The 27,211-nt window shown below is 41.1% G+C and overlaps 1 long non-coding RNA gene across 1 annotated transcript; it reads left to right on the forward strand.

Annotated features, from left to right (window-relative positions):
- Nucleotides 1-23,631: 23,631 nt before the first annotated feature.
- On the forward strand, nt 23,632-26,417 carry LOC141597128 (uncharacterized). Its single transcript, XR_012522708.1, has 2 exons — nt 23,632-23,884; nt 26,153-26,417. It is a non-coding gene; the product is annotated as an uncharacterized LOC141597128 (long non-coding RNA).
- The last annotated feature ends 794 nt before the right edge of the window (nt 26,418-27,211 follow it).

Consider the following 27,211-nt stretch of genomic DNA (forward strand, 5'->3'; position numbering starts at 1 on the left):
AAAGGTGCGGAGGAGGCAGAGGCGAAGAGGGCCACCGAGGAGGTCGCGGAGAAGGCGGCCCGTCTTTGAAAAGGTGAAGGCGGCCAGGGAGGAAGCCGAGAGGGCAAAGGCAGTGGCCGGCCGCCAAGTCGGCTTCGGGTCGCCCATCAAGACGATCTTTGCCGACGTCGCCGATGGCGAGCAGCAACAGGCATAGGGAGACGGGCGGTCGTCACCAGATTCACCCGGCATCTCGGATAGCTTTAGCTGTTCGGGGGCCAACTATTGAGCCTTTCCTCCCTGCCATCTTTTGGCACTTCATGTCTTTATGTCTGTACCCTTTTGCTGTACCATTCTCCTTTTTTTGAACTTTGGTAGGTAGTGTTTAGGCTATCCCTATGGGGACGGCCGTTGACTTCTTTCTTTGTATTACATGTGAACATTTTTAATAAGAGTTTGTTTATTTTGCCTCCGGCTTGGCCGAGGTCTTTATCTCATTTTCATCTGAGTTGTCTTCTTACGTTATTAATTGAGCGCTTCTTTTCTGTTTCCGCCATCGGCCTAGCCGGGGCAGTTAGAATGCGTATCTCAACTGTACTTAACGTTTTTAAACATGTTGGCGTGTCGGTCGCTTCCTCCACCGCCCGAGGCGGTCATATTTGCGTTTCCCAACCGCCGTTGTGAACATGTTAGCGTATCGGTCGTTGTGTCCCCGTCACTCTCTTGGCCCGGCCGAGGCAATCGGGGTTACGGGCGCGACAATGCGTTGTATCAGTAGACGTGTTGATCGCTTCCTCTTTCACTCTCGGTCTGGCCGAGGCGTCCGATTTGCGTTTCTCAACCGTACTTATACGTTCCTAAGCATGTTGATAACTGCTGTGGGGCAAGTCGCGTTTCCCTCGTCACTCCCGGCTTTGACCGAGGCAACTGAGTTTACGTTTTGACTGCTGTTGTAAATACCTTGGTATGACTATGGGAGGGACACTTCATTTTGATAGAAAACTCGGAACATTCTTCCTTAGATATAATCAAGCGTTGGGGTGCCCACAACGGTCTCGGACACCTCCGCCGCTATACGAAGTATTTTCTAAGATTGTCGGTGTTCCAGTGGATCATTAGAGACACTCCCTCCATGTCCTGTCACCACCGGTATGTACCCGCCTCATTTCTTCAACCACTTTGTAGGGTCCTTCCCAGTTGGCCGTCATCTTGCCATGGATGTTTCCTTTGTTGGTGGCGGCTGACTTTCTTAGGACTAGATCTCCTACTCTTAAGTCTCTTTTGTGGACCCTACGGTTGTATGCTCTTCTCATTCGATTTTGATATCTTTTGCGCAAGTTAAGCCGTGCCGTGTCTCGGCTTTCTTCGACCAGGTCTAGGGAGACTCTCGTGCCTTCCTCATTCTCGAGGGTCAAAGGTTTGCTTTCTGAATGTTGGCACCGATGCTTCAATTGGCAAGACGGCTTCGGACCCATAGACGAGATGGAATGGACTGTACCCCGTTGCCTCTTTCTCCGTGGTTCTAAGGGACCACAGGACGCCGGGTAGTTCATCGGCCCACCTTCCCTTTAGATCTTCAACCTTCTTTTTTAGCCCGTTTAGGATTGTTTTATTGGCTGCCTCCGCCTGCCCATTGCTCTGAGGGTGGCAGACGGAGGAGTATGCAAACTTGATATTGAGCTCTTCTAGCCAGTTCATCACCATGTCACTCCAAAATTCTCGGCCGTGGTCAAATACCATGACTTGGGGTAACCCAAAACGAGTTATGATATTCTCCCAGATTACCTTTCTTACGGCCGCCGTAGTCTTCGCAGGTACCGCGACAGCTTCGACCCATTTGGTGAAGTAGTCAACGGCAACGATCAGGTATTTTCTTCCTCCGGAGGCCGTTGGAAATGGCCCTAATAGATCCATCCCCCACTGTGCAAAAGGAAGGGGACTAAGCACCGGTTGCAGGTCTCGGGAAGGAGCATGTATCACCGGAGCATGCATTTGACAGTTCTTACACTTCTTGGTCTTAGTTCTGGAATCCTCAAGCATGGTGGGCCAGAAGTAGCCGGCTCGGAGAGCTTTGTGGGCTAACGTTCTTGCCCCCATGTGATGTCCACAGATGCCTTCGTGAATTTCACAAGATAGCTCGCGTCGGGTACCGGGCCGACACATTTCAATAGCGGTCTTATTACGGACCTTCTGTATAATTCTCCTTCGAACACCAAGTACCTGGCGGCGATCCTTCTTATCTTCTGGGAGAGACTGTGGTCCTCCGGTAACTCATTTGTTAGTTTGTATTTCATTATCGGAATCATCCACGTCGTCTCGGCTTCTATGTCGCCCACCATGCAGAGTGTGTCAGTGATGCTTTTAGCATTCCTGATATCCACTAGCACGGTTCGGCTGACATTCTTGATGATTGAACTGGCAAGTTTTGAGAGAGCGTCGGCTCGGTTGTTCTCAGATCTGGGGACACATTGGATTTGGAAAGATTTCAGTTTTGTTGTGTCAGCTTTTACCCTTTCCAGGTATCTTACCATCCCATCATCTCGAGCCTCATACTCTCCTCTGATTTGGTTCGTCACCAATAGTGAATCTGTCTTCAACACAATGTGTTCTGCTCCGGCAGCTCTAGCTAGCTCGACTCCAGTTATCACCGCCTCGTATTCGGATTCGTTGTTTGAGGCCGAGAAGGTAAATTTCAAGGCATACTCAAACTCGTCCCCATTTGGGCTGATGATCAGGATGCCGGCTCCTGAGCTGTTCGTCGTGGAGGACCCGTCGGTGTATACCTCCCATACACCGGGATTTGGTTCTTCTTTGTATGTGCACTCGACCAGGAAGTCTGCAAGTGCCTGCCCTTTTATCGAGGGCCTCGGCTTGTATTGAATGCCGAAGCCGGATAGTTCTACTGCCCATTTGATGAGCCTGCCGGATTGTTCAAATTTTTCCAATGTTTTCTCCAATGGTTGGTCGGTTAAGACCGTCAAAGGATGCGCGTCGAAGTAAGGTTTCAGTTTCCTTGCGGCAACGACGACAAAGAAAGGTCGCTTTTTCAATCGTGGGTAATTTCTTTCGGGCAACAGTGTATGGGCGACAAAGTAGTTTGGGTGTTGTTGTTTGTCTTCTTCTTCTCGATGATTACGGATCGACCGTGGCCGAGGTAACTGCTATGTATAGATATAGCGTCTCCCCCAGCATCGGCCTGGACAGGGTCGGGAGAGTTTGAAGATGAGCTTTCAGTTGCCTGAAAGCTGTGCTCTGTTCCTCCCCCCAACTGAAGTCTTTATTCCCCTTCAACACTTTGAAGAACGGGGTGCTTTTGTCGGCTGACCGAGAGATGAAACGGGCGAGAGCCGCCATTCTCCCGGTCAGCATCATAACCTCTTTTCGATTCCTCGGCTCCGGTAGGTCCAGTATTGCTTGGATTTTCTCTGGATTGACATCAATTCCCCTGGCGCTGACAAGTACGCCGAGGTACTTTCCTGCCCGGACACCGAAGTTGCATTTCATCAGGTTAAGTTTCATCTTGTATTTCCTTAGTGAACAAAATGTTTCGGTCAAGTCGGCCAAGTGCTCGCTGTCAGACTTGCTTTTTACAATAGCATCGTCGACGTAAGCCTCGATGTTTCGCCCTTTTTATAGATGTATGTGCCGTGTATGGTGATGAATGCGCACTTAGGCATGTCTTCTTCGGCCATGAATACCTGATGGTATCCTGAGAAGGCGTCGAGAAGGCTCAGCATAGTGTAGCCTGCTGTTGCGTCTATTAAGCTATCTATTCGAGGCAAGGGATAGCAATCTTTGGGGCATGCTTTATTAAGATTTGTAAAATCAACACACATCCTCCACCCCCCTGATGACTTCTTCACCATTACAACATTTGCTAGCCACTCAGGGTAAGTACAAGGCATGATAAAGCCCGCCTCTAACAATTTATCTACCTCGGCCTTGATGGCCTCGTCTTTCTCGGCCGAGGAGTTCCTCATCTTCTGCTTGACAGGGCGAGCGTTGGAGAGCACGTTCGCCTTGTGAACGATGACCTCTCGGCCACGCCCGGCATCTCGGCGGCCGAGTACGCGAAGACGTCTTTGTTCTTCCTCGCAGGTCTAGGAGACCGGCTCTCGATTTTGGCTCCGTGCCGACACCGACAGCGATTACGGTGCGTCCTGGGTCAATTTCTACTTGCTCGGTCTCGGCTCCTTCGACCATGCCGACGGTGTTGGTGCTCATCGGATCACCCTCCTGTTGTAAGGATGAGCTCTTCCCCTTCTGTGACTTATTCGCCACTTTGAGAGATTGCATGTTGCACCCTCTGGCAGATACTTGGACATTGATAATTTCGTCTCTCTCGTCCTTTGAGACGAGCTTTTGTGCCTCCCCCCGGTCCGAGACATACATTAATGTCAGGGCCCGGATGGACATTACAGCATCTGCCTCGCTCAAAGTAATCCGGTCTATCAGGACATTGTAGGCGGACGAACCATCAATCACCACAAACTCAGAAAAAACATTCTTAGCCGCGTCGTTTTGGCCGAACATCACCGGCAATCTGATTGACCCCAGGGGTACCAGGCCGGCCCCGGAGAAACTGTATAGCGGGTTGGTGCAGGGGCTCAGGTCTTCAATCTTCAGACCGAGATTGAGAAAGCATTCCCTGAACATGATGTTCGTGTAGGCGCCTGTATCAATTAGGCACCTCTTGACCAAATGGTTGGCTATGTCTAGGTGGACCACCAACGGATCGCTGTGTGAGGTTACGACTCCTTCGTAGTCTTTTCTTCCGATGGTTATATCGGGGACGGTGGAAGCGGGGATCGCTGTGGTGGGAACAAAGTTGATGGCTTGATAAAGCTCATTTAAGTGCCGTTTGTGCCCATTAGCTGACCCACCGTTCTCGTTTCCTCCGATAACCACCTGGATCACTCCCATTCTCTGGAATACTGATTTCTTCTTCGCCCCGTCGGAGCTCGTTTCCGGGGTCCCAGCTACGTACTTGCTGAGGGCCCCCTTTCGGATCAGCTCCTCGATGGCATTCTTCAGATGCCGACAGTCGTCGGTCTTATGGCCCGGCTGGCCGTGGTAATCGCAAAATTGGCTTGTGTCGCCTTCCGCCCTCGTCTTGGGGGGTCTTGCCCACTCGCTCTTCATTCTTGCTCGGGGCATAGACCTCGGCCGGTGATTTGACCGGGGGTTGAGATCGTGATACCTCTTCCGGGTGTATGGTCCCGAACTCCCCGCGCCCGCCGAGCTCATTTCATGTTAGATCTTTCAGCCGTGACCTATTCATGTCACGGCGACCTTCATCGATATTCTCCCGGCGGCTCCTCATTTCCCGGTGCCCACTTCACCGTGGCCTACCCGGGTCTTGTGGTAATCCTCCACCTTACGGCTTGGTCCGCCATCTTTCGGGCGGAGTCCAGTTGAGGGCCTCGCACTTGATCGCTCGTTTTTGAGCTCGCCTTTCGGGAGGCCTTTCATCGTGCGAAGGCCGCCGATTCGGTGTTCAGCTCGCGGATCTGCTGAGCTTTTGCATCGAACCTCTTCACATAGCTTCGTAGAGACTCATCCTCCCCCTGTCGGATAGTGAGGAGATCCGATGTCTCCACGTCCCTTCTCCTGTTGCAGGCGTACTGGGCTATGAAGTTATCCCTTAGGTCGGCGTAGCAGTATACCGAACCGTTAGGCAGCCCCTTGTACCAACTCTGGGCCATGTCATGCAGGGTTGTTGGGAAGACTCGGCACCATACCTCATCAGGCTGCTCCCATAACGACATGTAAGACTCGAAAGCCTCGGCGTGGTCGGTTGGGTCACTGTCCCCTTTAAATGATATGGACGGCAGCTTCAGTTTGGTCGGCACGGAGACGTCGAGGACATAGGTACTGAGGGGCTGTCTGACCACGTGTCGAATGACACGTGGCAATCGGCTCCTCGCAATCCTAGTCCGGCTTCTCTCCCCGTGACGGGAAGGGCTTCTTGTTGTCCGACTTTGGAAAGTCGGACTTCTTTCATCGTTTCTTCAGGGGTGGCCTCGTTGCTGTGGTGGCGACGCTGTCCTCCTGTAAGTGGGGGAAGGACTTCGGTCTGCCACTAGCACCACGGGCACCGTCGGCGTCCTTGTATGCCCAGCTTGTTGTATTGCCCCGGACAGGTTGTTCGGGGTTACAAGATGGGCCTTGTTCACCTGTGGGTGTGCTGCCGTCACCGTCGTTGCGGCGGGGGTGATCGGCGTATTACCCATCAGGTCGAGGAGTAGCTTCGGTTTCGCTGCATCGACCACATGTCCCATGATAGTGACTTGGCCGGTAGGCAGCGATGTTTCTGGTAGTATCGGCATCCCGTACGCCGGTTGAATTACTCGGCCGGTGGGGGACTGCCCCATTTCAGAATTAGGGACGGTGTCATCCTAGTAGAATGCAGTTTCGTCGCTCACTATTACTTCTTGTTGTTTTGACATCTTCTTAGCTTGTTGGGTGGGTTTTGTTTTGTGTTTTGTAAGGGATTTGACTAGCTTTTAGTATGGCTTCCCCACAGACGGCGCCAATTGTTCCGGGTGTGATTACGGAGCAGTATTGTTACCACGTAAGCTTGTAGAATGATGACTTTGCTTGACTCTTCCTTTCGGCCTCTCCTGAAACAATGAACAAACTGGGGGCTCGGCTTGGTACCGAGCGTACTCACTCCGACGCTCAAGTCAGTAAACTTAAAGGGATTAAGTTGTGTGATACTTGGCAAAGTATATTGTAGAGAGATAAGGGAGTTTATACCAGATTAATAGTGAGTTTAGGTTATATTTTCGGATCCTTTTCTCGTTGAGAGAAGAGGAGTATTTATAGACTTTCACCTTTTGTCACGTAGTGGCCAAGTGGCTAGCAGGTGGAAAGACCGTTCTACCCTCGGCCAATGGACCCATGGCAGGCCGGCCGGGGGGTCTTGGATATGAGTACGCGGAGATGTATCATTGGCTAGTTGTCCTAGTCGGGACCAGTGTGACAGCCGATAGGTCGTGACGGCTAGGTCATCGATACGTTGACTTGCTGTGGATATCTTTGACCTTGCTCAATATGTTGACTCGGTCAGCGGGTGCAGAATATGCCCCATCAACTTCGAAAATGTCAACACCGTGGCTCCACAACTGAGTATGACCTCCTTTACGTTAATATTAGGGTTAAAATGTAACTCAAAAAGTACAGTACATATAAACTCAATTAAATGTGAGTATATTAACGTAATTTTTTTTAATATAACTTATACATTTTAAAACGCTCAGAAAAAATACACATAAGCGTAGTTATATTTAATATGGTTATACAATGTTATTGTACATCTAAATTCTAAATGTATAATCATTATTTCATAGGTATATCTTATTTGGAGATGTTTCTATTTTTTTTTAAAATAGGATATGTTTCTATTTTAGATATGTACAAACTAATTACTCTTTAGACTCTAGTTGCTTTTCCTTTCTCACATAATAAATAATGGGATATTCTATCTGTCTTTAAGAGAATTGAGATTTATTACAAAACTTTGACTTGAATTATCATTATACGTAGTATGTTGCAAAAAAAAAAAAAAAAAAAAAAAAAAAACTACGAAGCATTATACTAGTATTGCCCATATTTTGGATATATAACTAAACCAACTAAAAGGCATTTGTAAAAAAAAAGTGCAATATAATAATTGTACAAAATACAATAATGTGAGACATCATTATGACTTCTACGTTGTCTGTTTTTTTTTGTTGGTAAGACATCAACACAAGTTTTGCAACGGAAAATTTTGAACTTTGGAGTAATATTTAGTTTTCAATTCGAGTAAAGTTTACATCTGTTTTAGTAGAGAAAATTTCATTTACTACTAGCACCCAGAAAATCTAGCATATCGCATTTTATGGCAAAAAATATTAATCTTTAGATTGATTTTTTTGTTATATATTCACTATATACTTTAGATAATTTACGAACATTCTACCGTTTATTGGGGTAATGAAGTATCCGACCAACAAATTTTTTTGTCTTGCTATATAAGTTTGACACCTATATAGCTTAACCACCTTAATAACTCTATTCAGTTTAAATCCGAACTAAAATGAATGGTTTATCAAAAAATAAGTTTTGCGCACATTTGAACCACAAGTCAAAGTATGTGGGGAAACAAAAATCAAGCATGTATTTTAAGTGGTTGATTAGATTTTGTGGCTGCTAATAGGACTCGAAAGGATATTCCTTCTTGGTACTTCAAGTTCGTTCGGTGTTCTTTCTCCATGAGCCCATGACCAACCAATTATATTTAAAGTTTCATGATTAAGTGTGATACTTTGTGACATGGGTGATGGGTCTCTTCTTTAAAAGATTGTGGCCTTGTGAGTGATAACATTTTTGGGGTCAATTTCAAAATGTGGATATCTTTTGCGTATAGATTTCTGTTATAACGGATGTGAGAAAAGATAAATAAGAATAATAATGAAAGAACCGTACAGATTTACGTGGTTCACTTAAGTGTGTTAGCTATGTCCACATAGCAGAACGGATGAAAGTTTTATCAATGTGAGAGGAGTTTTATAGATTACAGATTCAGAACGGTATGATATGCATGACTGTTAGGGAAGGCTTAGAAAGTTTATATAATACTCTCTAAGATCTAATACAGTCTGACCTAATAAGGCCAAGACATAACCATAGTCCAATACAGACAACATATCGATACTGTTTAAGTTTCAGGGACATCACCCCCGAGCCCCCCCACCCCAAGCGTTTCACCCCTGAACCTCGACTCGTTAACCGGTCAGCGAAATCTCCGTCATAGTCGTTCGAAGCGGCGACTAACAGATTTAAGACACAGATCCAACAATTTCAAACTTTAATGTTTTGCGACGAAGCTAATAATATCAGTTTAGGTTTTGTTTTAAACAAAATGTGTCAAGTCATTGTCTAATATAAAATAAATAATAATACATAAAAAAAAAATATTTTGATGAAATGATAATAATTTAAAGAAATAGGTCTTTTTGTTTCCTTATTTAGATTGATGCCTTTTGGAGGAAAAATATTGAAGAATTTTATTCTCTTAGTATATAGGAGGATTCTAAGGGTAAATTAGTTACTCTTATCATTCTTGTTTTAGTTTTTGATTTAGATTAATAATTCATATGTGTTACACATAAGTATATTATATTTTTGTAGTCTTCAAGACTATTCATTTGAAGACTAGTGTCATATCGATTCGGAGTTTGACGAATAAGGTAACTTCGACGTTACTCGATATTACACGATTTATTTGTTGTAGTTGCATTTACTAGGAATTTCGTTGATGTTTATGAATTACTATTTTCTGGAATGAATAATTGATTTTAAGATATCATGAATTTTTGTGGCAATTATTTTGGAGTTATAGTATTTATTTTGGATTTTATAGTGTTAATAGGGTTTTTGCGATTATATTGATGCTGAACTGTTTTAATTATATTTAAAATACTAATTCAAATGCTTAATTCACGAAAAATTTAGTATGTGGCATAGACATGGAGTATTAGGGTGTGTGTAAAAGTTTAGGTCCTGAAACCTTCATTTCGATTTTATAAGTAATTTACAAGTTTTGACAAAACCGTTCCTTATTTATGCTGAATCTGACAGTCTGTTTGTAAAAATTATATCTCCTGTTTTTATTTCGAATTTGCAAAAATGTTCAAAATAGACTCATGTTATTTTCAAGCATAGAGTCCGCACAAAAAATTTCATAAATTTACGATTTACGGTTTGTTCAGAATAAATTATTTATGAACAGTTCGCCTGTAAACTACGAATCTGTCATCAGTCAAAAGAATAATTCGTAAACTGAAATTTCCTTATGATCCAGTAGCTAATCGTTTTCCTACATAAACTTTGGAATGTCTAGGTATGTTTAGAATTTTACTTTGTCTTAAAAAGTTTTCTTAAAGTCGTTTTATGAACTGAAACTTTTTGGATATCGTTTTCTGCCAGCTTTTAGAAATGAATTTTTAGACCCTTATACTTTTGTCTTTTAAAGTTGGTTATAAAAAGAAAGTTGTATCCAACCGCCACTGAAAAACCATGAAAATTGGCCTTGCGTTATTTTGATTTTTTTGTATTTAATTATGAATTTTACAATAATGTTGTTCTGTTTTGTAAACTGTCTTAGGACTCCGTCTCATTAACGCCTAAATAATATATCTTTACTAAAGTATTTTAAGCCATTTGTTGGTTTTATGTTTTAACTACAGCGACTTATATAAATTATAATCCTTGGATTAATTTTTTTACTTTTGGAAATGATATTTAAGCTTCCTGTTTTGAAAAAATAAAAGTGTAGTTCAGTTACGAACCTTTGAAATAATATACATTGATAAGATACTATCTTTGGGATATTTTAAGCTTGGAATAATTAAAGGAAGGGCAAAGAATAATGAACTAAGGCATACGAGTTCTTATACAGTCATATGATTGCTACCCTAGTGGGAGATACAGATTGTCGTAGAGTCATGTACATGTACTTAGACTAGGACTTCGCACTGCGTGGTAAGTCGTGTCCTATTATAGTTTGTTGTCTAGTGAGCGAACTTGGAGTTGGTCATCTTTGCGTGACACTGGGTTCCCGAAACTAGTATAGATGCCGCGGTATCAAGGAGTATAGCTAAAGTGAAAATCTAGCCCGAACTCTATTATTTCCATTCCGTCATTTGAAGAATTTTGCTTTTAAGCATGCAACACGTTTGTTTTAAACGTGATCTTGGTTATCGTATTTTATTACATATTGTTTAAAATGTTTCAAGTTATTTTGGCATATTATCTGCTTCTGCATTATTTATATCATGTGATATAGCTGGGAGGACGTCGAGTTACTCCCCACTGATTGTGGCTGTTGTGTTTATAACATGACATGTATTAGCTTTGCTGAGAATTTCTGTGTGAGCTAGCGAGTAGTCGTTATGTATCCTACTCTTTATGCTTTTTAGTTTTTGGAGTTTGGACATACCTTTTTAAGATCTTTATTTCAGCCCTTTTTAGAAAAGCAGCATTTGTATTTGATCAACCGTTTTGGAATTTTATCCTTGAGAATTTTATACATTCTTAATTTATGATAGTTATAACTTTTATCTTTGTGTTATTAATCCCAAATCAACAATGATTTCGACATTGTTTTGCGTTAGATTTTATAGGGGATTAGAGCATGATAGTATGCATGAGCAAATTATACATGAGCAAAAGTCTGCGTTGTTGAAAGCCGTGAACATTCGAAAGAGTCCAGGTATAGACGTAGCTTTTATCCCTTTCATAGTAAACAACATGGAAGTAAGGTTATAATCTTTCTAGTAGACGTTAAGAAAGCAGCCTTGTTTGCATGATAATACATGAGCAAAAGACTCAGTTGTTAAAAGTCGCGATCGTTCGAAAGAGTCATGGTATTGACGTAGCTTTCACCCCTTTCATAGTAAACAACACGTAACTAAAACTATCTTTGTACTCCTCTCGTCCTTGGTCATTTTGTTTGTTGTCTTTTCCATTTTGAAAAGGTCTACCGATCATTTGTTGTCCTTTCTATTTTAAGAATGAATTTGATGAGTAATTTGATCATTCACACTCAATTCATTCCACTTGTCATTTAGTAATTGGCCCCCTCCCCTTTCCTTGATCTTTGTGTCAAAACCAAAGGACAACAAATGACCGGAACGGAGGGAGTAGTAGATAGACATTAAGAAAGTCAGAATACACACTACTCACAAGACAAATCAATACATGCTAGTTACTAACATAGAAAAAGGACTTCTTAACGTTCAAATAGTTGCATTTTAATCCCTATAAAATCTAGTGGGAAAAATAATGGCAGAATCATTGTTGAATGGGATTAAATAACACACTCATAAAACTAAATCAGCTACTCTTGCTTGTGACGGGCTAATCCCGTCACAAACTTGTAACCTCTCACAAAAAGGGAGAGGGGACAAGGTGGGGCATCCTCAATGTGCTTCCTACTCACCTTTCAATGGACATTTTGTGAGAGAAAACGGTATCCATCACAAGCTTGTGACGGATATCGCCCGTCTTCAATGAGATTTTGTGAAACTAAATATCAAACTCAGAGTATCATAAATAAATCCACGGAAAACATTCCTAAAATGTTGTCATATAAATGTCACTTTTTGCTAAAAAAAAGGGCGAAAATTAAAACCTTAAGTGTTTTTCCAATGAAAACGAAATGAAACAGTAATAAATTTTCAAATCCAATGAAAACAAAATGAAAGAGTAACAAATCCATCATGCCTTACCTTTTATTGGCGATCCAAGTCAAAAATATGCTAGTCTTCAATTATCTCCTCTATAAACCTACAAAAATATAATTTTCTTTATAAAACATATATGAATTATTAATCTAAAACAAGAATTAAAAGAGTAATAAATTTACCATCGAAAGAAGAAGATTAATGGTAGGATTTGAACATGAATGATGAACAATGGAGGCTTGAAAAATGGTCATGTTTTTACCGTTACAACTTGTGACCCAAAACACCATTCTATCCAAACCTACAAGGTAATAGCAGTATAGCACCCTTGTGCCATGGGTCTTGGCTGCCACCGAATTGGGACGATCTAAGAAAACTACAACAAGATATAACATTGCATCCACAAACCCGTTCAACCATTACTCCCCTTAATTTTTATTAGGAAACTGCTGATATTGCTTATCGAGCGTTTCTGAGTCCGCCGAGTAAAGATTAGCGATATGCGATCCAAGCCTAGGCCGTGCAACCTTAGGTAATATAAATAATGCTACGTTAACACAATTAGTATTAGCAACTAGTTTTTAAACCCGTGCACTGCACGGGTGGTAACGGAAAATATTATTAAAAGTAAAAACTTACGGTTTTTTTATATAGTATATTACTATATTTTAGAAAATTCTACTTTGTCTAACCATATACTTTTGATAAGTTTATGTTGTTTAAATATTTTTTTTTCTCGGTTTTTTAATTTATGAGAGGCAAAATCTAAAAAGTTGATATGAAATTAGTTTAGATTTCATAATTTGTTTATTTACGCGAAATACATTTAGTTTTGCTCATTGTTGTATGCTTTTTTTAATCATATTACCTCTCTTGTTTGTTCTTCTCTCAATTCTTTACCTTCTCTCTCATTTCCCCTCCCACCCACCATCCCACCCACTATCGCTTGCACATCTAGAGGAAGCATTCACCATCACTAATCGACTACCTCGAGCTCACCAACTGACCCTCCACCGCAATGGTGACCGCATCCAAGACCACATACCACGACATCCCTCTCAACCCTTATCTCAGTAGTCCCCACAACTAACCACCACCGTGCATCCATATCCTACGTCCTCCAACTACCTACTCCCTCTTGTTTCCACCATCCCCTATATTCTCGTCATACCTCAAGCATAAGCATCATCCCGCCCTACCCCATGCATGAACTATTGACAATGCTTGACATTTAATGTCATTTTATTCTCATATTTTAGTATGGCATGTTAAATTAGGATATTCTCATTTTTATAATTTTAGATATTATGTAGCCATTTTCCTAGGTGTGACACATGACAATAAAATAAGCACCCGATATCTATTTTAACATAATATAAATATAATATGATATGCACCGAGCAACAATTTAAATTAACCATACCCAACTCACATTAACCCAAACTTTGTTGCATCAATATTGCACCAATAAATATTCAAATGAACATCTAAATTCAAAATTAAACACATTACAAATTGCATGATCAAAACAATCTTATATAAATCTAATTTAATTTGTTCTCGACGTAAATCTTTTATATGCTAAAGATTTAAGCTTTGAATAACTAAGTGGTATAATTTATTAAGGTTGAAATAATGTCTTCAATCATTCTTTTACAAATATTAATACTAAATGAGATGAATATAAATGATACAATCTGCGAGGCTGCGAGCAAAATTGAATTGTTGATATGTCTTACATATACTTCCAAATGGTAAAAAAAAGTTACGGAGTATTGAATAGTTCAGTTAAGTAATCTTATGGTTTAGCCCAAAAATTTTGAAGAGATAGTCTCTCACTAATTAGGCTCCGTTTGGCAAGGCATTTCAGGTACCTGATTTGGTCAAAGTAGCTTATTTGACCAAAATTCCAGGTACCTTATTTTTTTGTACGCATTTGGCAAATAGCTTATTTAACCAAATAAGCTACCTAAAATGAAATGCTATCTAGAGTGGCATTTGAGATTTCAGGTAACTGTTTTGATTTAATTTTCCATTTTTACCTCTTAAATTTATACTATTAAATTATTATCATATCTTTTTACGTCATTTCATCAAAATCAGTTACCTTTTCAGTTAGTTTGCCAAACACTTTTTTATATAATCAGCCACCTTATCAGTTCCTATTTTTCAGCTACCTAATCAGTTACCTTTTCATGTTTCAGTTAACTTTTCAGTTTTCAACTACCTTTTCAGGTTTCAGCTACCTTTTCAGTTAGTAGTTTACCAAACAGAGCCTTCAAGTTACTGAAAGACCTTTAGTCGTATCCCTTTTATTATTGGTTATGATCTCTTTTATTTGGTACTCCCTCCGTCATGGTCGTTTGTTTACCTATTCCATTTTGGGTTGTCTCGGTCAATTGCTTACCTTTTTATTTTGGGAATGCCTTTGATGAGCAATTTATCCTCCACGCTTAATTTGATTAACTTGTCATTCAATCATTGATTTGCCCTCTCTTCTTTCCTTGGTCTTTGTGTTATATAACAAAACATAAACAAATGACTCGCCGTGGATAGTACATGCTTTAATAACAATTAAGTCTTAATTATTTTATTATCGTAACCATTTTTATTAATAGCCTATTTTTATTGTATACGTACCCATTTTGCTACCTCTTATACCATTTTATTTGTTGAATAATATACTCTCTTATACCATACACTTTGATGTGGTATTTTATACTCATTAAATTAATTAAATAATATAAAAACCACGCGTTTTAGCTAATTAAAAAGAACGTACAAATTTCATCCTCCAGTATCTAGATAAAAAAAATCAAAAATCAATTCCGACATCAATAATATTGAACCAAAATAATTTATGGACTACGAAAATTGGTAATATGATCTTTATCATAATAATCGTCCTTTTTGTTTTTAATATTTGTACCCAATTTTATTAGTACTCATTTTATATCTAATAAAAAAACACAAATTTTTAAATTAGAAGCAAAAATTAAATTCTCTAAATAATACCGTTCAATAAAATTAAGAAAAGTTGGCAACATCTAATGGTTCTAAATTTACACATAAAAATAAAGGAAATAATCTTCTTCTGATTATAATCAATGGTAGATATAATCAGAAGAAGATTATTTCCTTTTTTATAATGGTAGATATAATCGGAAGAAGATTATATTCCTTTTTTTATAACATCAATGAAAGGAAATAATCTTTTTCTGATAATAATGGTAGATATAATCAGAAGAAGATTATTTCCTTTTTATATGCATATTTTGTGAAAAATATATTCAGTAACGTAAAATTTTTGGAGATTTAATTTAGTTGCTATATTCAATGTCATGCTTATTTTTATTTTTTCACCAGCTATGAATTACGTAATATTATTATAAGATTGTAATTTAGCTGAAATCGACACGTGGCAAGAAGCCTCTACGGATGACACGTGGCAGACGGTTTCTGTTTTAATATAATATATAAATAATATATGATTGAAAATTGCAAGATTTGTGTGATTAACTGATTATACGTAATTTATTTGGCAGAGATCCTATATTAAAGGTTATAATTAAGGTTATAAACCTCTTTGCTGCAAGATTTGTGTGATTATACGGAATTTATTTCGCCGAGATTTGTGTGATTATAAAATCTTTTTCCAAAAATCTTTCTATAAATATGATTTCAATAAAGTGCATTGTTTACGTGATTGCAAAATTTCAAACTAAATAAACTCCTTTATGAATATAATCTTTCTAACTAAATAAAATATTTTTCCAAAAATATTTCTATAAAATATTTCCGAAAATAAATCCTTGAGTTGGGCAAGAATAAAGTCCAAAATCAACAATATAATCTTTCTAACTAAATAAAATCTTTTTTCAAAAATATTTCTATAAAATATTTCCGAAAATAACTTTTTGATTTGGGCAAGAGTAAAGTTCAAAATCAGTAATATAATCTTTCTAATTAAATAAATTTTTTTTCCAAAAATATTTCTATAAAATATTTCCGAAAATAAGTCCTTGATTTAGGCAAGAATAAAGTTCAAAAAATCTTTCTATAAAATCTTTCCGAAAATAACTCCTTGATTTATTTACATTTTTTTTTAGCATTGTTTACGTGAGATTTTTTTTTTTAAATTGCGAGTGACACGTGGCATCTGTAGGGACTGTGACACATGGCGATCAACGGGGTTGGCGGTTTTTGCTTTAATATAATATATGATGTATAGCGCGACAATCAGTTAAGCTTTCCAGCATTTTTTATCTCCGTACTTTGTAATAAAAAATAAAAACCCACCAAGACCTTTAATTCAATTAATGAAATTAAAAACAAATTGGAATAAAAACGAGAAAAAATGCTTAAGTTGTGGTCATAAAAATAACAATTAAAATAAAACATGACAAACTAATACTCGTATGAGTAGTTGAGTACAATCATATCTCAATTGACTTGAGAAACATCTTAAAGCTTTGATCCCCAACTGACCTCTACAATAACATAAAAACCATGTCCAACAATTTTCTGAGGGCCACGCTTCAAAGCTTCAAATGTTGCTTTGTTCCGCAAAGAAAATGGTGGATTTGTGAACGATTCCTGAGCCTTGTGTGCCTTGAGATCAAATTTTACTATAAGAGAGCAATTCTTTGGAGTAGCAACAACATATTTCAGAAATGGTATCTCGGAACCATACGAAAGAGCAACCGGATTTTCAACAGACCTTTTGAAAAGAACACTTTGATAGTAAGTTCTATCGTAATAAGTTTTGTACTCAGAATCACCATATCTCGTGGTAATACTTCCAAAAACATTTAAAATATGAGATGAAATATCAGGGAAAAATTTAACTATGATGGTAGGTACCATACCACCGTTGATGATGGCGTAATGTATAGTAGCACATCCACATTTGCCACGAACAACCGAGCATATACGCCGTGAAGCAAAATCATCAGGCAAAACAAATCCCCTGGAAATTTCATGGCCTTCATAATTCTTAAGGTTAATTTTTATACGGAAATTATCAACCACCAACACACGTCTTTTCGGCCAACTTACACATGCTTCATTTGCAGAGTCCCCGTCTCCTTCAAAGATGTAGAAATTATCAATATCGGAACACACTTGAATTCTGCCATGAAGGCCAATATTCTCACCTGAGCATCCAACAGAAAAGGAAAAAATCTCGATCAATCCAATGTCGCGTTTTCGTATGATTTCTTTGTTGATGACTTTCATTTGGGGGAATATATGATCACCCATACTCCATTTAACCTCAACTGCTACCTGACATTTACCATTTTCACCCAGAAAGTCACGTCTCACGTCTTCATCGTCCTTTGCATCAAATTCTAAAGTACCATATGCAATAAGGCTCGTGTCTTCACAAGCATTCAAACGCATAGCAACTCTTAGTGAAGAACAAGCCGGAACAACCACCCTAGACTTAGACAGCTCAATTATCCCTTCGTTGCTCAAACTAAGAGGAACACCTTGCTCCTTATGGACCAATATATGGTCATCAGTTTTATCATTGAAGTGACCATATTTCCTATATAAAGCACCTAAGCGAGTGCAAATAGTTCCGTACATAGGTGTCTTGCAAACATCCAAATCATCCAAATCAGATAAACGGTTGATAAGCACTACTGATATCTCAGCGACAACGGCAGAACGAAAAGACCTATACCAGACGGAAGCATAACCACAATCACCAGAAAATTCTACATTCCATAATTCCTCGTCAAAATCCTCCTTTGTTCTATACAACAAATTAAACTCTTCGTTCGCAATGTTAGCACATTGAATTTTATCACTGAGATTGACTGAGATCGTAAGAGGTTTAGCAGGACAAATGGTGTTATCGAGCGACAACTCTTGAGATTTATATACCAATTCCGCATCGTCTTCATTTCTATCATACAATGAGATGATATTTCCCCACTCATCTTTCGCTAGGATTTTACCATAAATTTTACAAGTGTTCCCCACTGATGGATATACCCTAACAGAGAAAATCTCAAGTAAAGATGTACCATAAACGTATCGCTCGCCAGGTTCAGAACCTACCAACCTGAGCCGATTTTCAAATTGCTTGTGTGCGTTTCCCTCTACAACTTTAGGTGGCAGCTTTTCCCTAAGATGTAGAATATAAGCTTCAACTTCACTGTCTTCCGGTGACATCTTTTCCCGCAGCAAACTTGGGTAAAACTGAAAATATGACAAGCAAATCCAAAATTCATGCAAAGATTAAAAACTCTTTCAAAGTGGGCGTGCAATGAAATTCTTCAACATGTTTAATAAAAAAGAAAAACAAACTAAAAATTAAAACATCAAAACAAATTATGCACCGTTAGTAAAATCAGCAAATTGGGTATCGCAGGAAATTCAACGGTTCGTTATATGCTTCAAACACTAATAATACTATTGTTCCGGGTGTAATTCCAGAGCAAGTATCGTTACCACCCTTGGCTTGTAGAATAATGTCTTGAGTTGACCCCTTCTTGCTTCTATCGTTCCTCTCGGCCTCTCCTGCAACAATGAACGAACTGAGGGCTCGGCTTTGCGCCGAGCGTACTCACTCCGACGCTCAAGTCAGTAAACTTAAAGGATTAAGTTGTGTTACTTGGCTAGGTATGTATTGTAGAGAGATAAAGAGGATATTACCAGATGAATAGTGTATTTAGGTTAAGTTGTGGGATCCTTTCCTCAATGAAGGTTGAGGAGTATTTATAGACTTTCACCTTTTGTCACGTAGTGGCCAAGTGGCCAAGTGGCTAGCAGGTGGAAAGACCGTTCTACCCTCGGCCGATGGACCTATGGCAGGCCGGCCGACGGGTCTTGGATATGAGTACGCGGATATGTATCCCGGCGGGCTAGGTGCCAGGCCGGGACCCAGGTGACAGGCCGACAGGTGGCGTCGGCTAGGCTGTCTGATATGTTGACTTTGCTGTGGATGTCTCTGACCTTGCTCAGTGTGTTTGACTTGGTCAACGGTGCAGAATATGCCCCATCAATTTGCCCCCAGCGTAGTCTATGCCGTGGTATGGGCTCCGATGTATGCTGAGCATATATTCTGCACAAGTAAAAATTTCTTCATCGGCGAGCATCTTCGTCGGCTTGGTCATGTTGAGGCCGTACCATACACCATATCCCCCCTCCACATGGATGCGTAAATGGTATCCGATGTGGAAAAGAACATGACGCCGGCCGAGAGAGGGTGAGAGTCTTAGGTTGATTTTGATTGCCCCCGGCCGGTGCTTCCTAGCTTGGTTGATCAGGTGGCCGGCGGAGACTGGATACCTGGGAATTTGTTGAGGAAAATGAATAGTCGAAGAGATGTGAATGGGCGTGTTGAAAACGCTTGGTCACTGTTGCATTGATTGACGTTTAACTGTTGCGACGATTGACATTCCGTGGTTGCATGCTCGACACGTGTCTGCTCGCTGATTGGCTGTCGCTTCATGGGCTGTGCTCTGATTGGTCCTTCTTTATGGGCTTTTTCCCTATAAATAGGGCAGTTTTTCCGTGATTTTGGACGCTAATTTCGTTTTCTCAAATTTTCTCCAAAATCTTCATCTTTCTAAACTCTCAAGGGCTTCCTTTTTCTTCCCATCTTCAGAGTCTTTGATCCGGCGAGTGTTTTTCTTTTGAGGTAAACGAACGAATTCTTTCATCTCTTATTTCGTTAGTAATTTGTTGTGAACATGTCTTCTGCCGATGCTGGACCCAGTAAACCTTCGTCGGGGGGCCCTAGGTCTCCTTCCCCTGAAGTCGATCCTCAAATTCTGGAGGAATGGGAGGATGATGATTCTTATGGTGATTTTGGTGATGATTTCGGTGAGGAGGAGGAAAGGTCTCGTCCTAGTAAGGGGAGACAGTACGTCATGGATCACGGCGATGCCTGTAAGGTTCGCCTTGACCGTGCTTGGTCCCATAAGCTTGCCAGTTGTTCCGGCGAGAAATTCTTCGAGGGCCATTTTTTCTTTGGTAGGGGATACGAAATTGTTATCCCTGGGGAGGGTCAGTCCGTCTGTTGTCCTCCACCGGGCCACACCGGCGTATACATGCGGCATTTGGAGTACGGGCTCCGGTTTCCGCTGAATGGGTACGTTATGGCCATAATTAGAGTCATGAACGTTGCCGTTGCCCAACTGCACCCGCTGGCTATGAGAACCATAATCGGTTTTATCTGGCTTTGTCTCTTTAAGGGAGAGGCTCCGACGGTGAATTTATTCCGCCGACTTCATCATCTTAAACCATCGATCTCTGGCCGCGTCGGATGGTACAGTGTGCAAACGGAGCAGGGTTATGTCTCTGTTGACAAACTTTCTTCTTGCAAGGGGCAAGGTCGGTGGGTGTACGTTAAAGTGCCGGATGACTATCCACGCCCGCGCTCCTTCCAAAGACCAAGTTAATTTGCGGTGTGAGACTAGGGCGGAGCATGACAGATGGGTCACCCGGAAGCATCTGAAAATGGATGCCAGCAAGGTCCATCTCAAGGAGGATGAGAGGCTGGCAATGAGGCTCTTTGAGGTGGACAAGAGTGGGATGCCGAAGAGATGGATTCCCCCGACGTAGATCATTCTTCAGGATGAGCCGCTTTGCTATGTCGGCCTCATACCGGCCCTAGCACGGGGTGAGTGGGGTCGGTGTGAGGCCCATCACCGCTCTTAATGTTCCTGCTTCTCGAACCTCGATTTATTTCCTCTACTTGACTCTTGCTTTGTTTCTTTTGCAGACCACTTTGGACCGGACCTATCTGAGGATATCCTTCGGAGAACGGGCCGCACAAAGATAAAACCGTTGCTAACTTGCATCCCAAGGCTCTAGCCCATGACCGCAGGACGTCGCCGAATGATCTTATGGAACAGCGGCTGAAGGTCTTGAGCAAGGAGGAAGCGCAGGCGAGGGTTGTTAGCGGCGTAGCGCGTCGGACGCGGAAAACAAAGTCCTCAGCGGCAACGGCGTCGACACCGGTTCCAACTCCCATCCCCTCCCTTAAGAAGGTGGAGATTGTCGATATTCCCGATGAGGGGGACTCTGATGCAGAGGGATCTCCCCTTATCCGTAAGAGGAAAGGGACGACTTCTCTACGGCGGCGAGGAAGTGCCTCCTCCCGGCCAAGAAGGCCAAACATGGTACCTATCTATCCTGTGGCTCAAATTTAGTCGAAATATGTTAATGCTGATGCCTTTATTAAATTTTGTAGACCAACCATCGCCGCTTCCGCTCCCGTTGGGCAACAAGCGGAGGGGATCCCGCGCAGTTGGTCGGTGATCAAGGCGTCACCGTCAATTCTTCATCCCGAAAGGTTTCCTTCTCTCAGTGCAGTTGCAGTCGGTGATCAAAGTGTCACCACCGTCTCCCTCTCCCAAAAGGCTTCCGTCTCCCGCCTTATAGAGGAAGGCACGAAGGCGATTAAGGAGCCGGCGAGGTGGAACGTGGTTCCGGCGCTCGCCTCATGGAGCCGGGAGAAGGCCGTGGCTCGAGTTGTTTCGAGCGTAATGCCACTAAGCGTGGTGGCTGCGTCGGCGAAGCCTGGATCTCCTTAATGAGCGGAGGCTTAGGGAGACGTTGAGAAGGCGCTCTTGGGCCGAGAGAAAACTCGGGAGGGGCGAAAAGGAGGTCCTTCACGAGAGAGCCAAGGTCGAGGCCGCGGCGCCGAAGCCGCGAAGCTGTTGGAGAAATGTAACCTTGTTCGGGCGTGCCGACCTCTATCTCCAGAGGAACGAATCCAGGGAGCTGTTTAAGGCCCAAAGCGGAGGTGGTTCGGGGTAAAGAGGCCATCATTAGGCAAAAGGAGAAGGACATTGAGATGCTCCAAACCGTTATGCTCCCCCAAACCGTGCGTTGAATTCCGGATTTGTCCGAAGATGCCGCTAGGGAAGTGATCGGGGAGCTTTTCTCTCTTCTTGGCTCCTTTCCGTGGGGCCAATTTGACAAGTCGCTTGATGACAAGCTCGAGGCTAAGGAGAAAGCCGTGGCGGAGAAGGCCAAGGAGGCGGTGAGAGCGAAAATGGAGAAGGAGGCGGCCGCTGCGAAAGCATCTCTTGCTGAGAAGGCTAAGGCGGCCAAGGAGGAGGCCGATAGGATGAGGGCAGCTGATGATACCGAGGCCAAGGCCGAGGTCGGCCAAGATGAGGTCGCTCGGAAAAGTCTTTGGTTGCCCAACGAAGAAGACGCTACTACCGCCGGTGGCGAGCAGCAATGACATAGGGATATTGTGTCTACCATTTTGCCTTTCGTCTTTGTAATCTTTTTGTAATTTTGTTGAACATATTTAATAAGAGCTCGTTTCTTCTGCCTCCGGCTTGGCCGAGGTTTTTACCTCATTCTCCTTTCCCTTGTGCTAATAGTTGAGCATCTCAATCTGTACTTAGCGTTTTTTGTTTTATTTTTTTTTTTCTTTTGCCTCTGTTTCCGCCTTGGCTTGGCCGAGGCGGTCTTAGAGTGTGTTCCTCAACTGTGCGACGCTTCTAAGGCGTTTTGATCACTTTGCGAGTATTAGAGGTGGCAATCGGGTCAGTCGGGTCGGGTTTGGGTCGGGTCACGTCGGGTCGGGTCATATCGGGTTCGGGTCGTATCGGTCAAAGATACCCTTTCGGGTCGGGTCGGGTCGTGTTCGGTCGTTATCGGGTCGGGTCATTTCGGGTCGAATGATGTATCGGGTCGGGTCGGGTTTGGGTCGGGTCATTATCGGGCAGAACTTAATCGCATTACTATAATTTTTTACCATTAAATTTATTTTTTAACCTATTATTTGGTTTAATTAATTCATTACTAAGTCAAACATATCAATCTAAACACAAAATCACTTTCATTTTGATCAAAATTAAGCTTAATAATTATCGGGTCATCAATTTAATCGGGTCGATGATTTAGTCGGGTCAATATCGGGTCGGGTGCAGGTCGGGTTCGGGTCAGCGATAATCGGGTCGTGTCGGGTTACGGGTCGTCATCGGATCGGGTCAGGTCGGTTTCGGGTCACAATATTTTCGGGTTCGGGTCGGGTCGGGTTTGCTCGGGTTCGGGTCGGGTCACTCGGGTCGGGTCAGACTTGCCAGCTCTAGCGAGTATCGACTGCGCTGGTAGAGACCGTCGAGGTATTTATTTCTTGAGGATGATTGCCATTCTTGCGGTGGTGTGTGATATCGGCGAGTGTTCCTCGTTATTGACTGCCGCTCTTGTCGGTATGACAGTGTGAGCCGGCGTCGTTTTCTTGATAGCGTGTTACGTGGCGTCTACCGCTTGGAGTGACTGCGACGGCGTCTACCTCTTGGGGTGACTGCCGTGGCGTCTACCACTAGTAGAAAAACATTAATTTGCGGCTATCTATTTGAGGCGTTTTTTCCAAACCGCCGCAATTAAGAATTCAGTTCTTTGAAAAAAAATTAATAATAATCCCATATGAGGCGTTTTTTTAGAAAAACATTCTTTTAAGGCGTTTTTTTTAATAGAACGCCGCATATAGAAAGTAGAAAGAAAACATAAATACACAATCACTCCTGACTACCCTACCTTGCTGTCTGTTGTCAAGTCTCCTTTTCCCCTTTCTATTTCCCTTCCCTTCTCCCTCGCGAACTCCTACAACGAGCCCTGGACTCACGCCGACCACCACCATCGGCTCTTATTGGTTTCGCCTTCTTACATTCTGTTCCATCTGATAAAAGGTATTCATAGTTTTTCACTTATTTTTGTTTAATCAATTAGGGTTTATGGATAATTCGATTTATGTTGAGTTAGATGCATTTGAGTGATGTGTGATTTTTTTGGTTGATATTTAATGATAAATATAACCTAATTTTTGTTGTGTTTGAAGTATTAGGCTTCAATTGATTAGACCTGCTAATTATTGTTGATCAATTTTGGGGTTGTAGATCCACATTCAATTTAGGGGTTTTAGATTCAAAATAAAGTTAGGGGTTTAGTTTCATAATCAATTTACGCCAACTACCTGCAAATTAGGGTTATTCAATTTAGGGGTTTTATGTTTCTGCTTTGTTCATGTATTCAAATTCATGTTTTTGTTTGGTCATGTATTCAAGTTAGGGGTTTATTTGATTTTGGTGTTGTTTAAGTACATGTTTTTGGTGTTTATGCAATATTTTATTAAACTTGTAGGAGAATTGGCAGTGTTACTGTAAAAGAATGGATGTCTATCTACAAATGTTCTAATCGCTGTAAAGATAATGACATGGTTTGGTACATAGTCGAACTAGGGTGTGTGTTCGTGTTAACTCTAGTAATACTTGTGCTCAATCTGATTGTCCAATGTTTTTATTTATTTAAACTCTACCATATTATATTACTGCGATTGAAGTGTGATTTAGTCGATATTTTAGATAAAATGAAATAAGTCACAGTTCATTTTGTTTGATATCTAGATTTGGCAAAATTAGGTCTTTGCTATGATACAAATGAATGAAAAATAAAGGGTAGCGGATATGCAACCTTCTTGAGCTTGTCTATTCACTTCGTTGTTTATGTCCACTGGACTCTAAACTTTTAAATCTTGTTGTTTATGATGTCGATGATGCTGTTCCAGGTTATTTTAAGATAACCAACTGGTAGGGCAGTATTGGCCTAGCAATAGGCAAATTAGTCAATTTCTAAAAGTTACCCAACATCCTCTATCCTCATATTTCAATTTACATGTTTTCAGAGTAGTCCTTTGTACACTATTATATACGTGTATCTTTCTCTTAGACCTTGTTATAAGTTTAAGCAAGTGTTTCTTTCTCTCTTTGAACCTTGTCATAAGTTGAAGTACGCATGACAATTTATTCATAGGGTCTTGTATACCAAACTACGGAAGAGGTGTAAATACTTATAAATGTTCTTGTGTCAGTTTTAGGTTATTTGTTAATTGTCATTAATAAGTGCATTTAGTGTGTACAATCAATCCATCATTTGGTAAATTCCATATCTCTTGTCTTCTCCATTTATTCATTAACTTTCCTAGTTAATCACACTAGTTTTATTACTACAGTGAACCTGATGATTAGCTTCTTGTCGTTGAATCATCAATATTATTTACGAATACTACAACAGGTGAGGTGCATATTATTGGTTGCAGACAAACTGAGTTTGCCCCTCTTTAAATGTATGCACTCTTCCATTTTTCTGTTTAAGCAAGGAGGAGAGATTTCTATAAAAAAAATATTGCGTCTTTGCCTCTGTTTTAGAAATTTATTCCAGTCTTGTACTCTACTATATATGATGGTTGTGTAATAATCTATTCTTGTGATGTACTCTCTTGTACATTATGCTTGTAGTGCTTTGAAATTATCTTTTGCTCATAGATACTTGATTTTTATTGTAGAGATTGTAGACTCGTATCTTCATCACTTATCGTAGACCCTAGCCTATGAGAGTCTACTCATAAAATATCCTTTCTTCTTCAAAAAATATCCTCTCTTCCTTTTCATCCTTGAACTAGTTAAACAATCACAAGGAGATACATATCCTAATCCATTTTTCACTGTGTTCTCATTCTCCTCGCTTATTTTCGCAAAGCTATGGGAGATTCTAATTGCCATTGCTGAGAAAGTCATTCAACTACAACAATACAAAAGAAAATTGTACTGAGTTTTTGGTTGGTAGTAATAGGCCTAGAGTCCCTTGCTTGAGCTTAACCCTCACTCATTTTTTAATCATTTTACGCATTCTGTTGGTTACTTTGCTGCTCCACTGTATATTATTTCCCTAGTTTGGTCCAGTGTGTGGTGAACGTCTTTTGCGGGCAACTACGCTAATCGGAAATCACTATTGATTGCTTGTGTGGTGTTGGCATGTGTTTACTAGTTAGTTCACATTATGGAGAATCACCTGTATCCTCAGTTCAACAGCTAGAGGCTCTCAAAACCTTTGGGAGGTTTAACACCATTAAATGTTAATCTTCGATTTAAAAGTATTTTTGTGTTTCTTTGATTTTGCAGATAATTAAAGGCCCTTTCATGCCAAGTTACCAATGCAGGTTGGGCTCGTTTGATTTCTTGTTTAGTGAATCAGCTGATGTATACTAGTCCCCATTTATGTTTGAAGTCTTTTGTTTTATCATGTATTCGGATTGTCAAGTGTAAATTAATGTCTAAAAGTATTTAGTTAAATTGTACAAGTTTTAGATTGCATTTTCTTTAAATCATGTATGAATGTAAAGATTAAATTTATAAAATATATTTAATTTTCTATAATAACAGTTTACGACTGCTTTCTCTTTTAAATTTATGAGAAAATGAGTGTTTTATAAATAAAAAACACCTAAAATTGTTTTTTTTTTTTATTTTAAAAAATACCTATTTGCGGCTCATTTTTCAAAAAAACGCAGCAAATAAGACCCTCTATTTGCGGCTCCTTTTTAAAAAACGCCGCAAATAGGGTATTTATTTGCTGCGTTTTTTTAACGCCGCAAATGAAATTCTTATTTGCGGCCCTGCCATTTGCTGCTACACTAAAAACGCCTCAAATAGCCTAGTTTTAGGAGCCGCAAATAAATGTTTTTCTACTAGTGTACTACTTGGGGTGGCTAACGGCACAGTATTTCTTCAACGATCGCCGCTCTTGTCGGTATGACAAAGTGTGAGCGGCGTCGGTTTCTTGATAGCGTGTTACGTGGCGTCTACCACTGAGGATCTAAGCGTCTACTACTTGGGGTGATGCGACGGCGTATTTCTTCATAACGATCGCCGCTCTTGTCGGTATGGCGAGTGTGAGTGAGCGTCGGTTTCTTGATAGCGTGTTACGTGGCGTCTACCACTTGGAGTGATCGCAGAAGCGTCTACTACTTGGGGTGATGCGACGGCGTATTGTATTTCTTCACAACGGCTGCCGCTCTTGTCGGTATGCGGTGTGGCCGGCGTCGGTTTCTTGATAGCGTGTTACGTGGCGTCTACCACTTGGAGTAGCTGCGACGGCGTTGTATTTCTTCACAACGTTGCGCTCTTGTCGGTATGACAGTGTGTGGCGGCGTCGGTTTCTTGATAGCGTGTTACGTGGCG

This window comes from Silene latifolia, chromosome 8 (genome assembly GCF_048544455.1).
Source record: "Silene latifolia isolate original U9 population chromosome 8, ASM4854445v1, whole genome shotgun sequence".
Lineage (NCBI taxonomy): Eukaryota > Viridiplantae > Streptophyta > Magnoliopsida > Caryophyllales > Caryophyllaceae > Silene > Silene latifolia.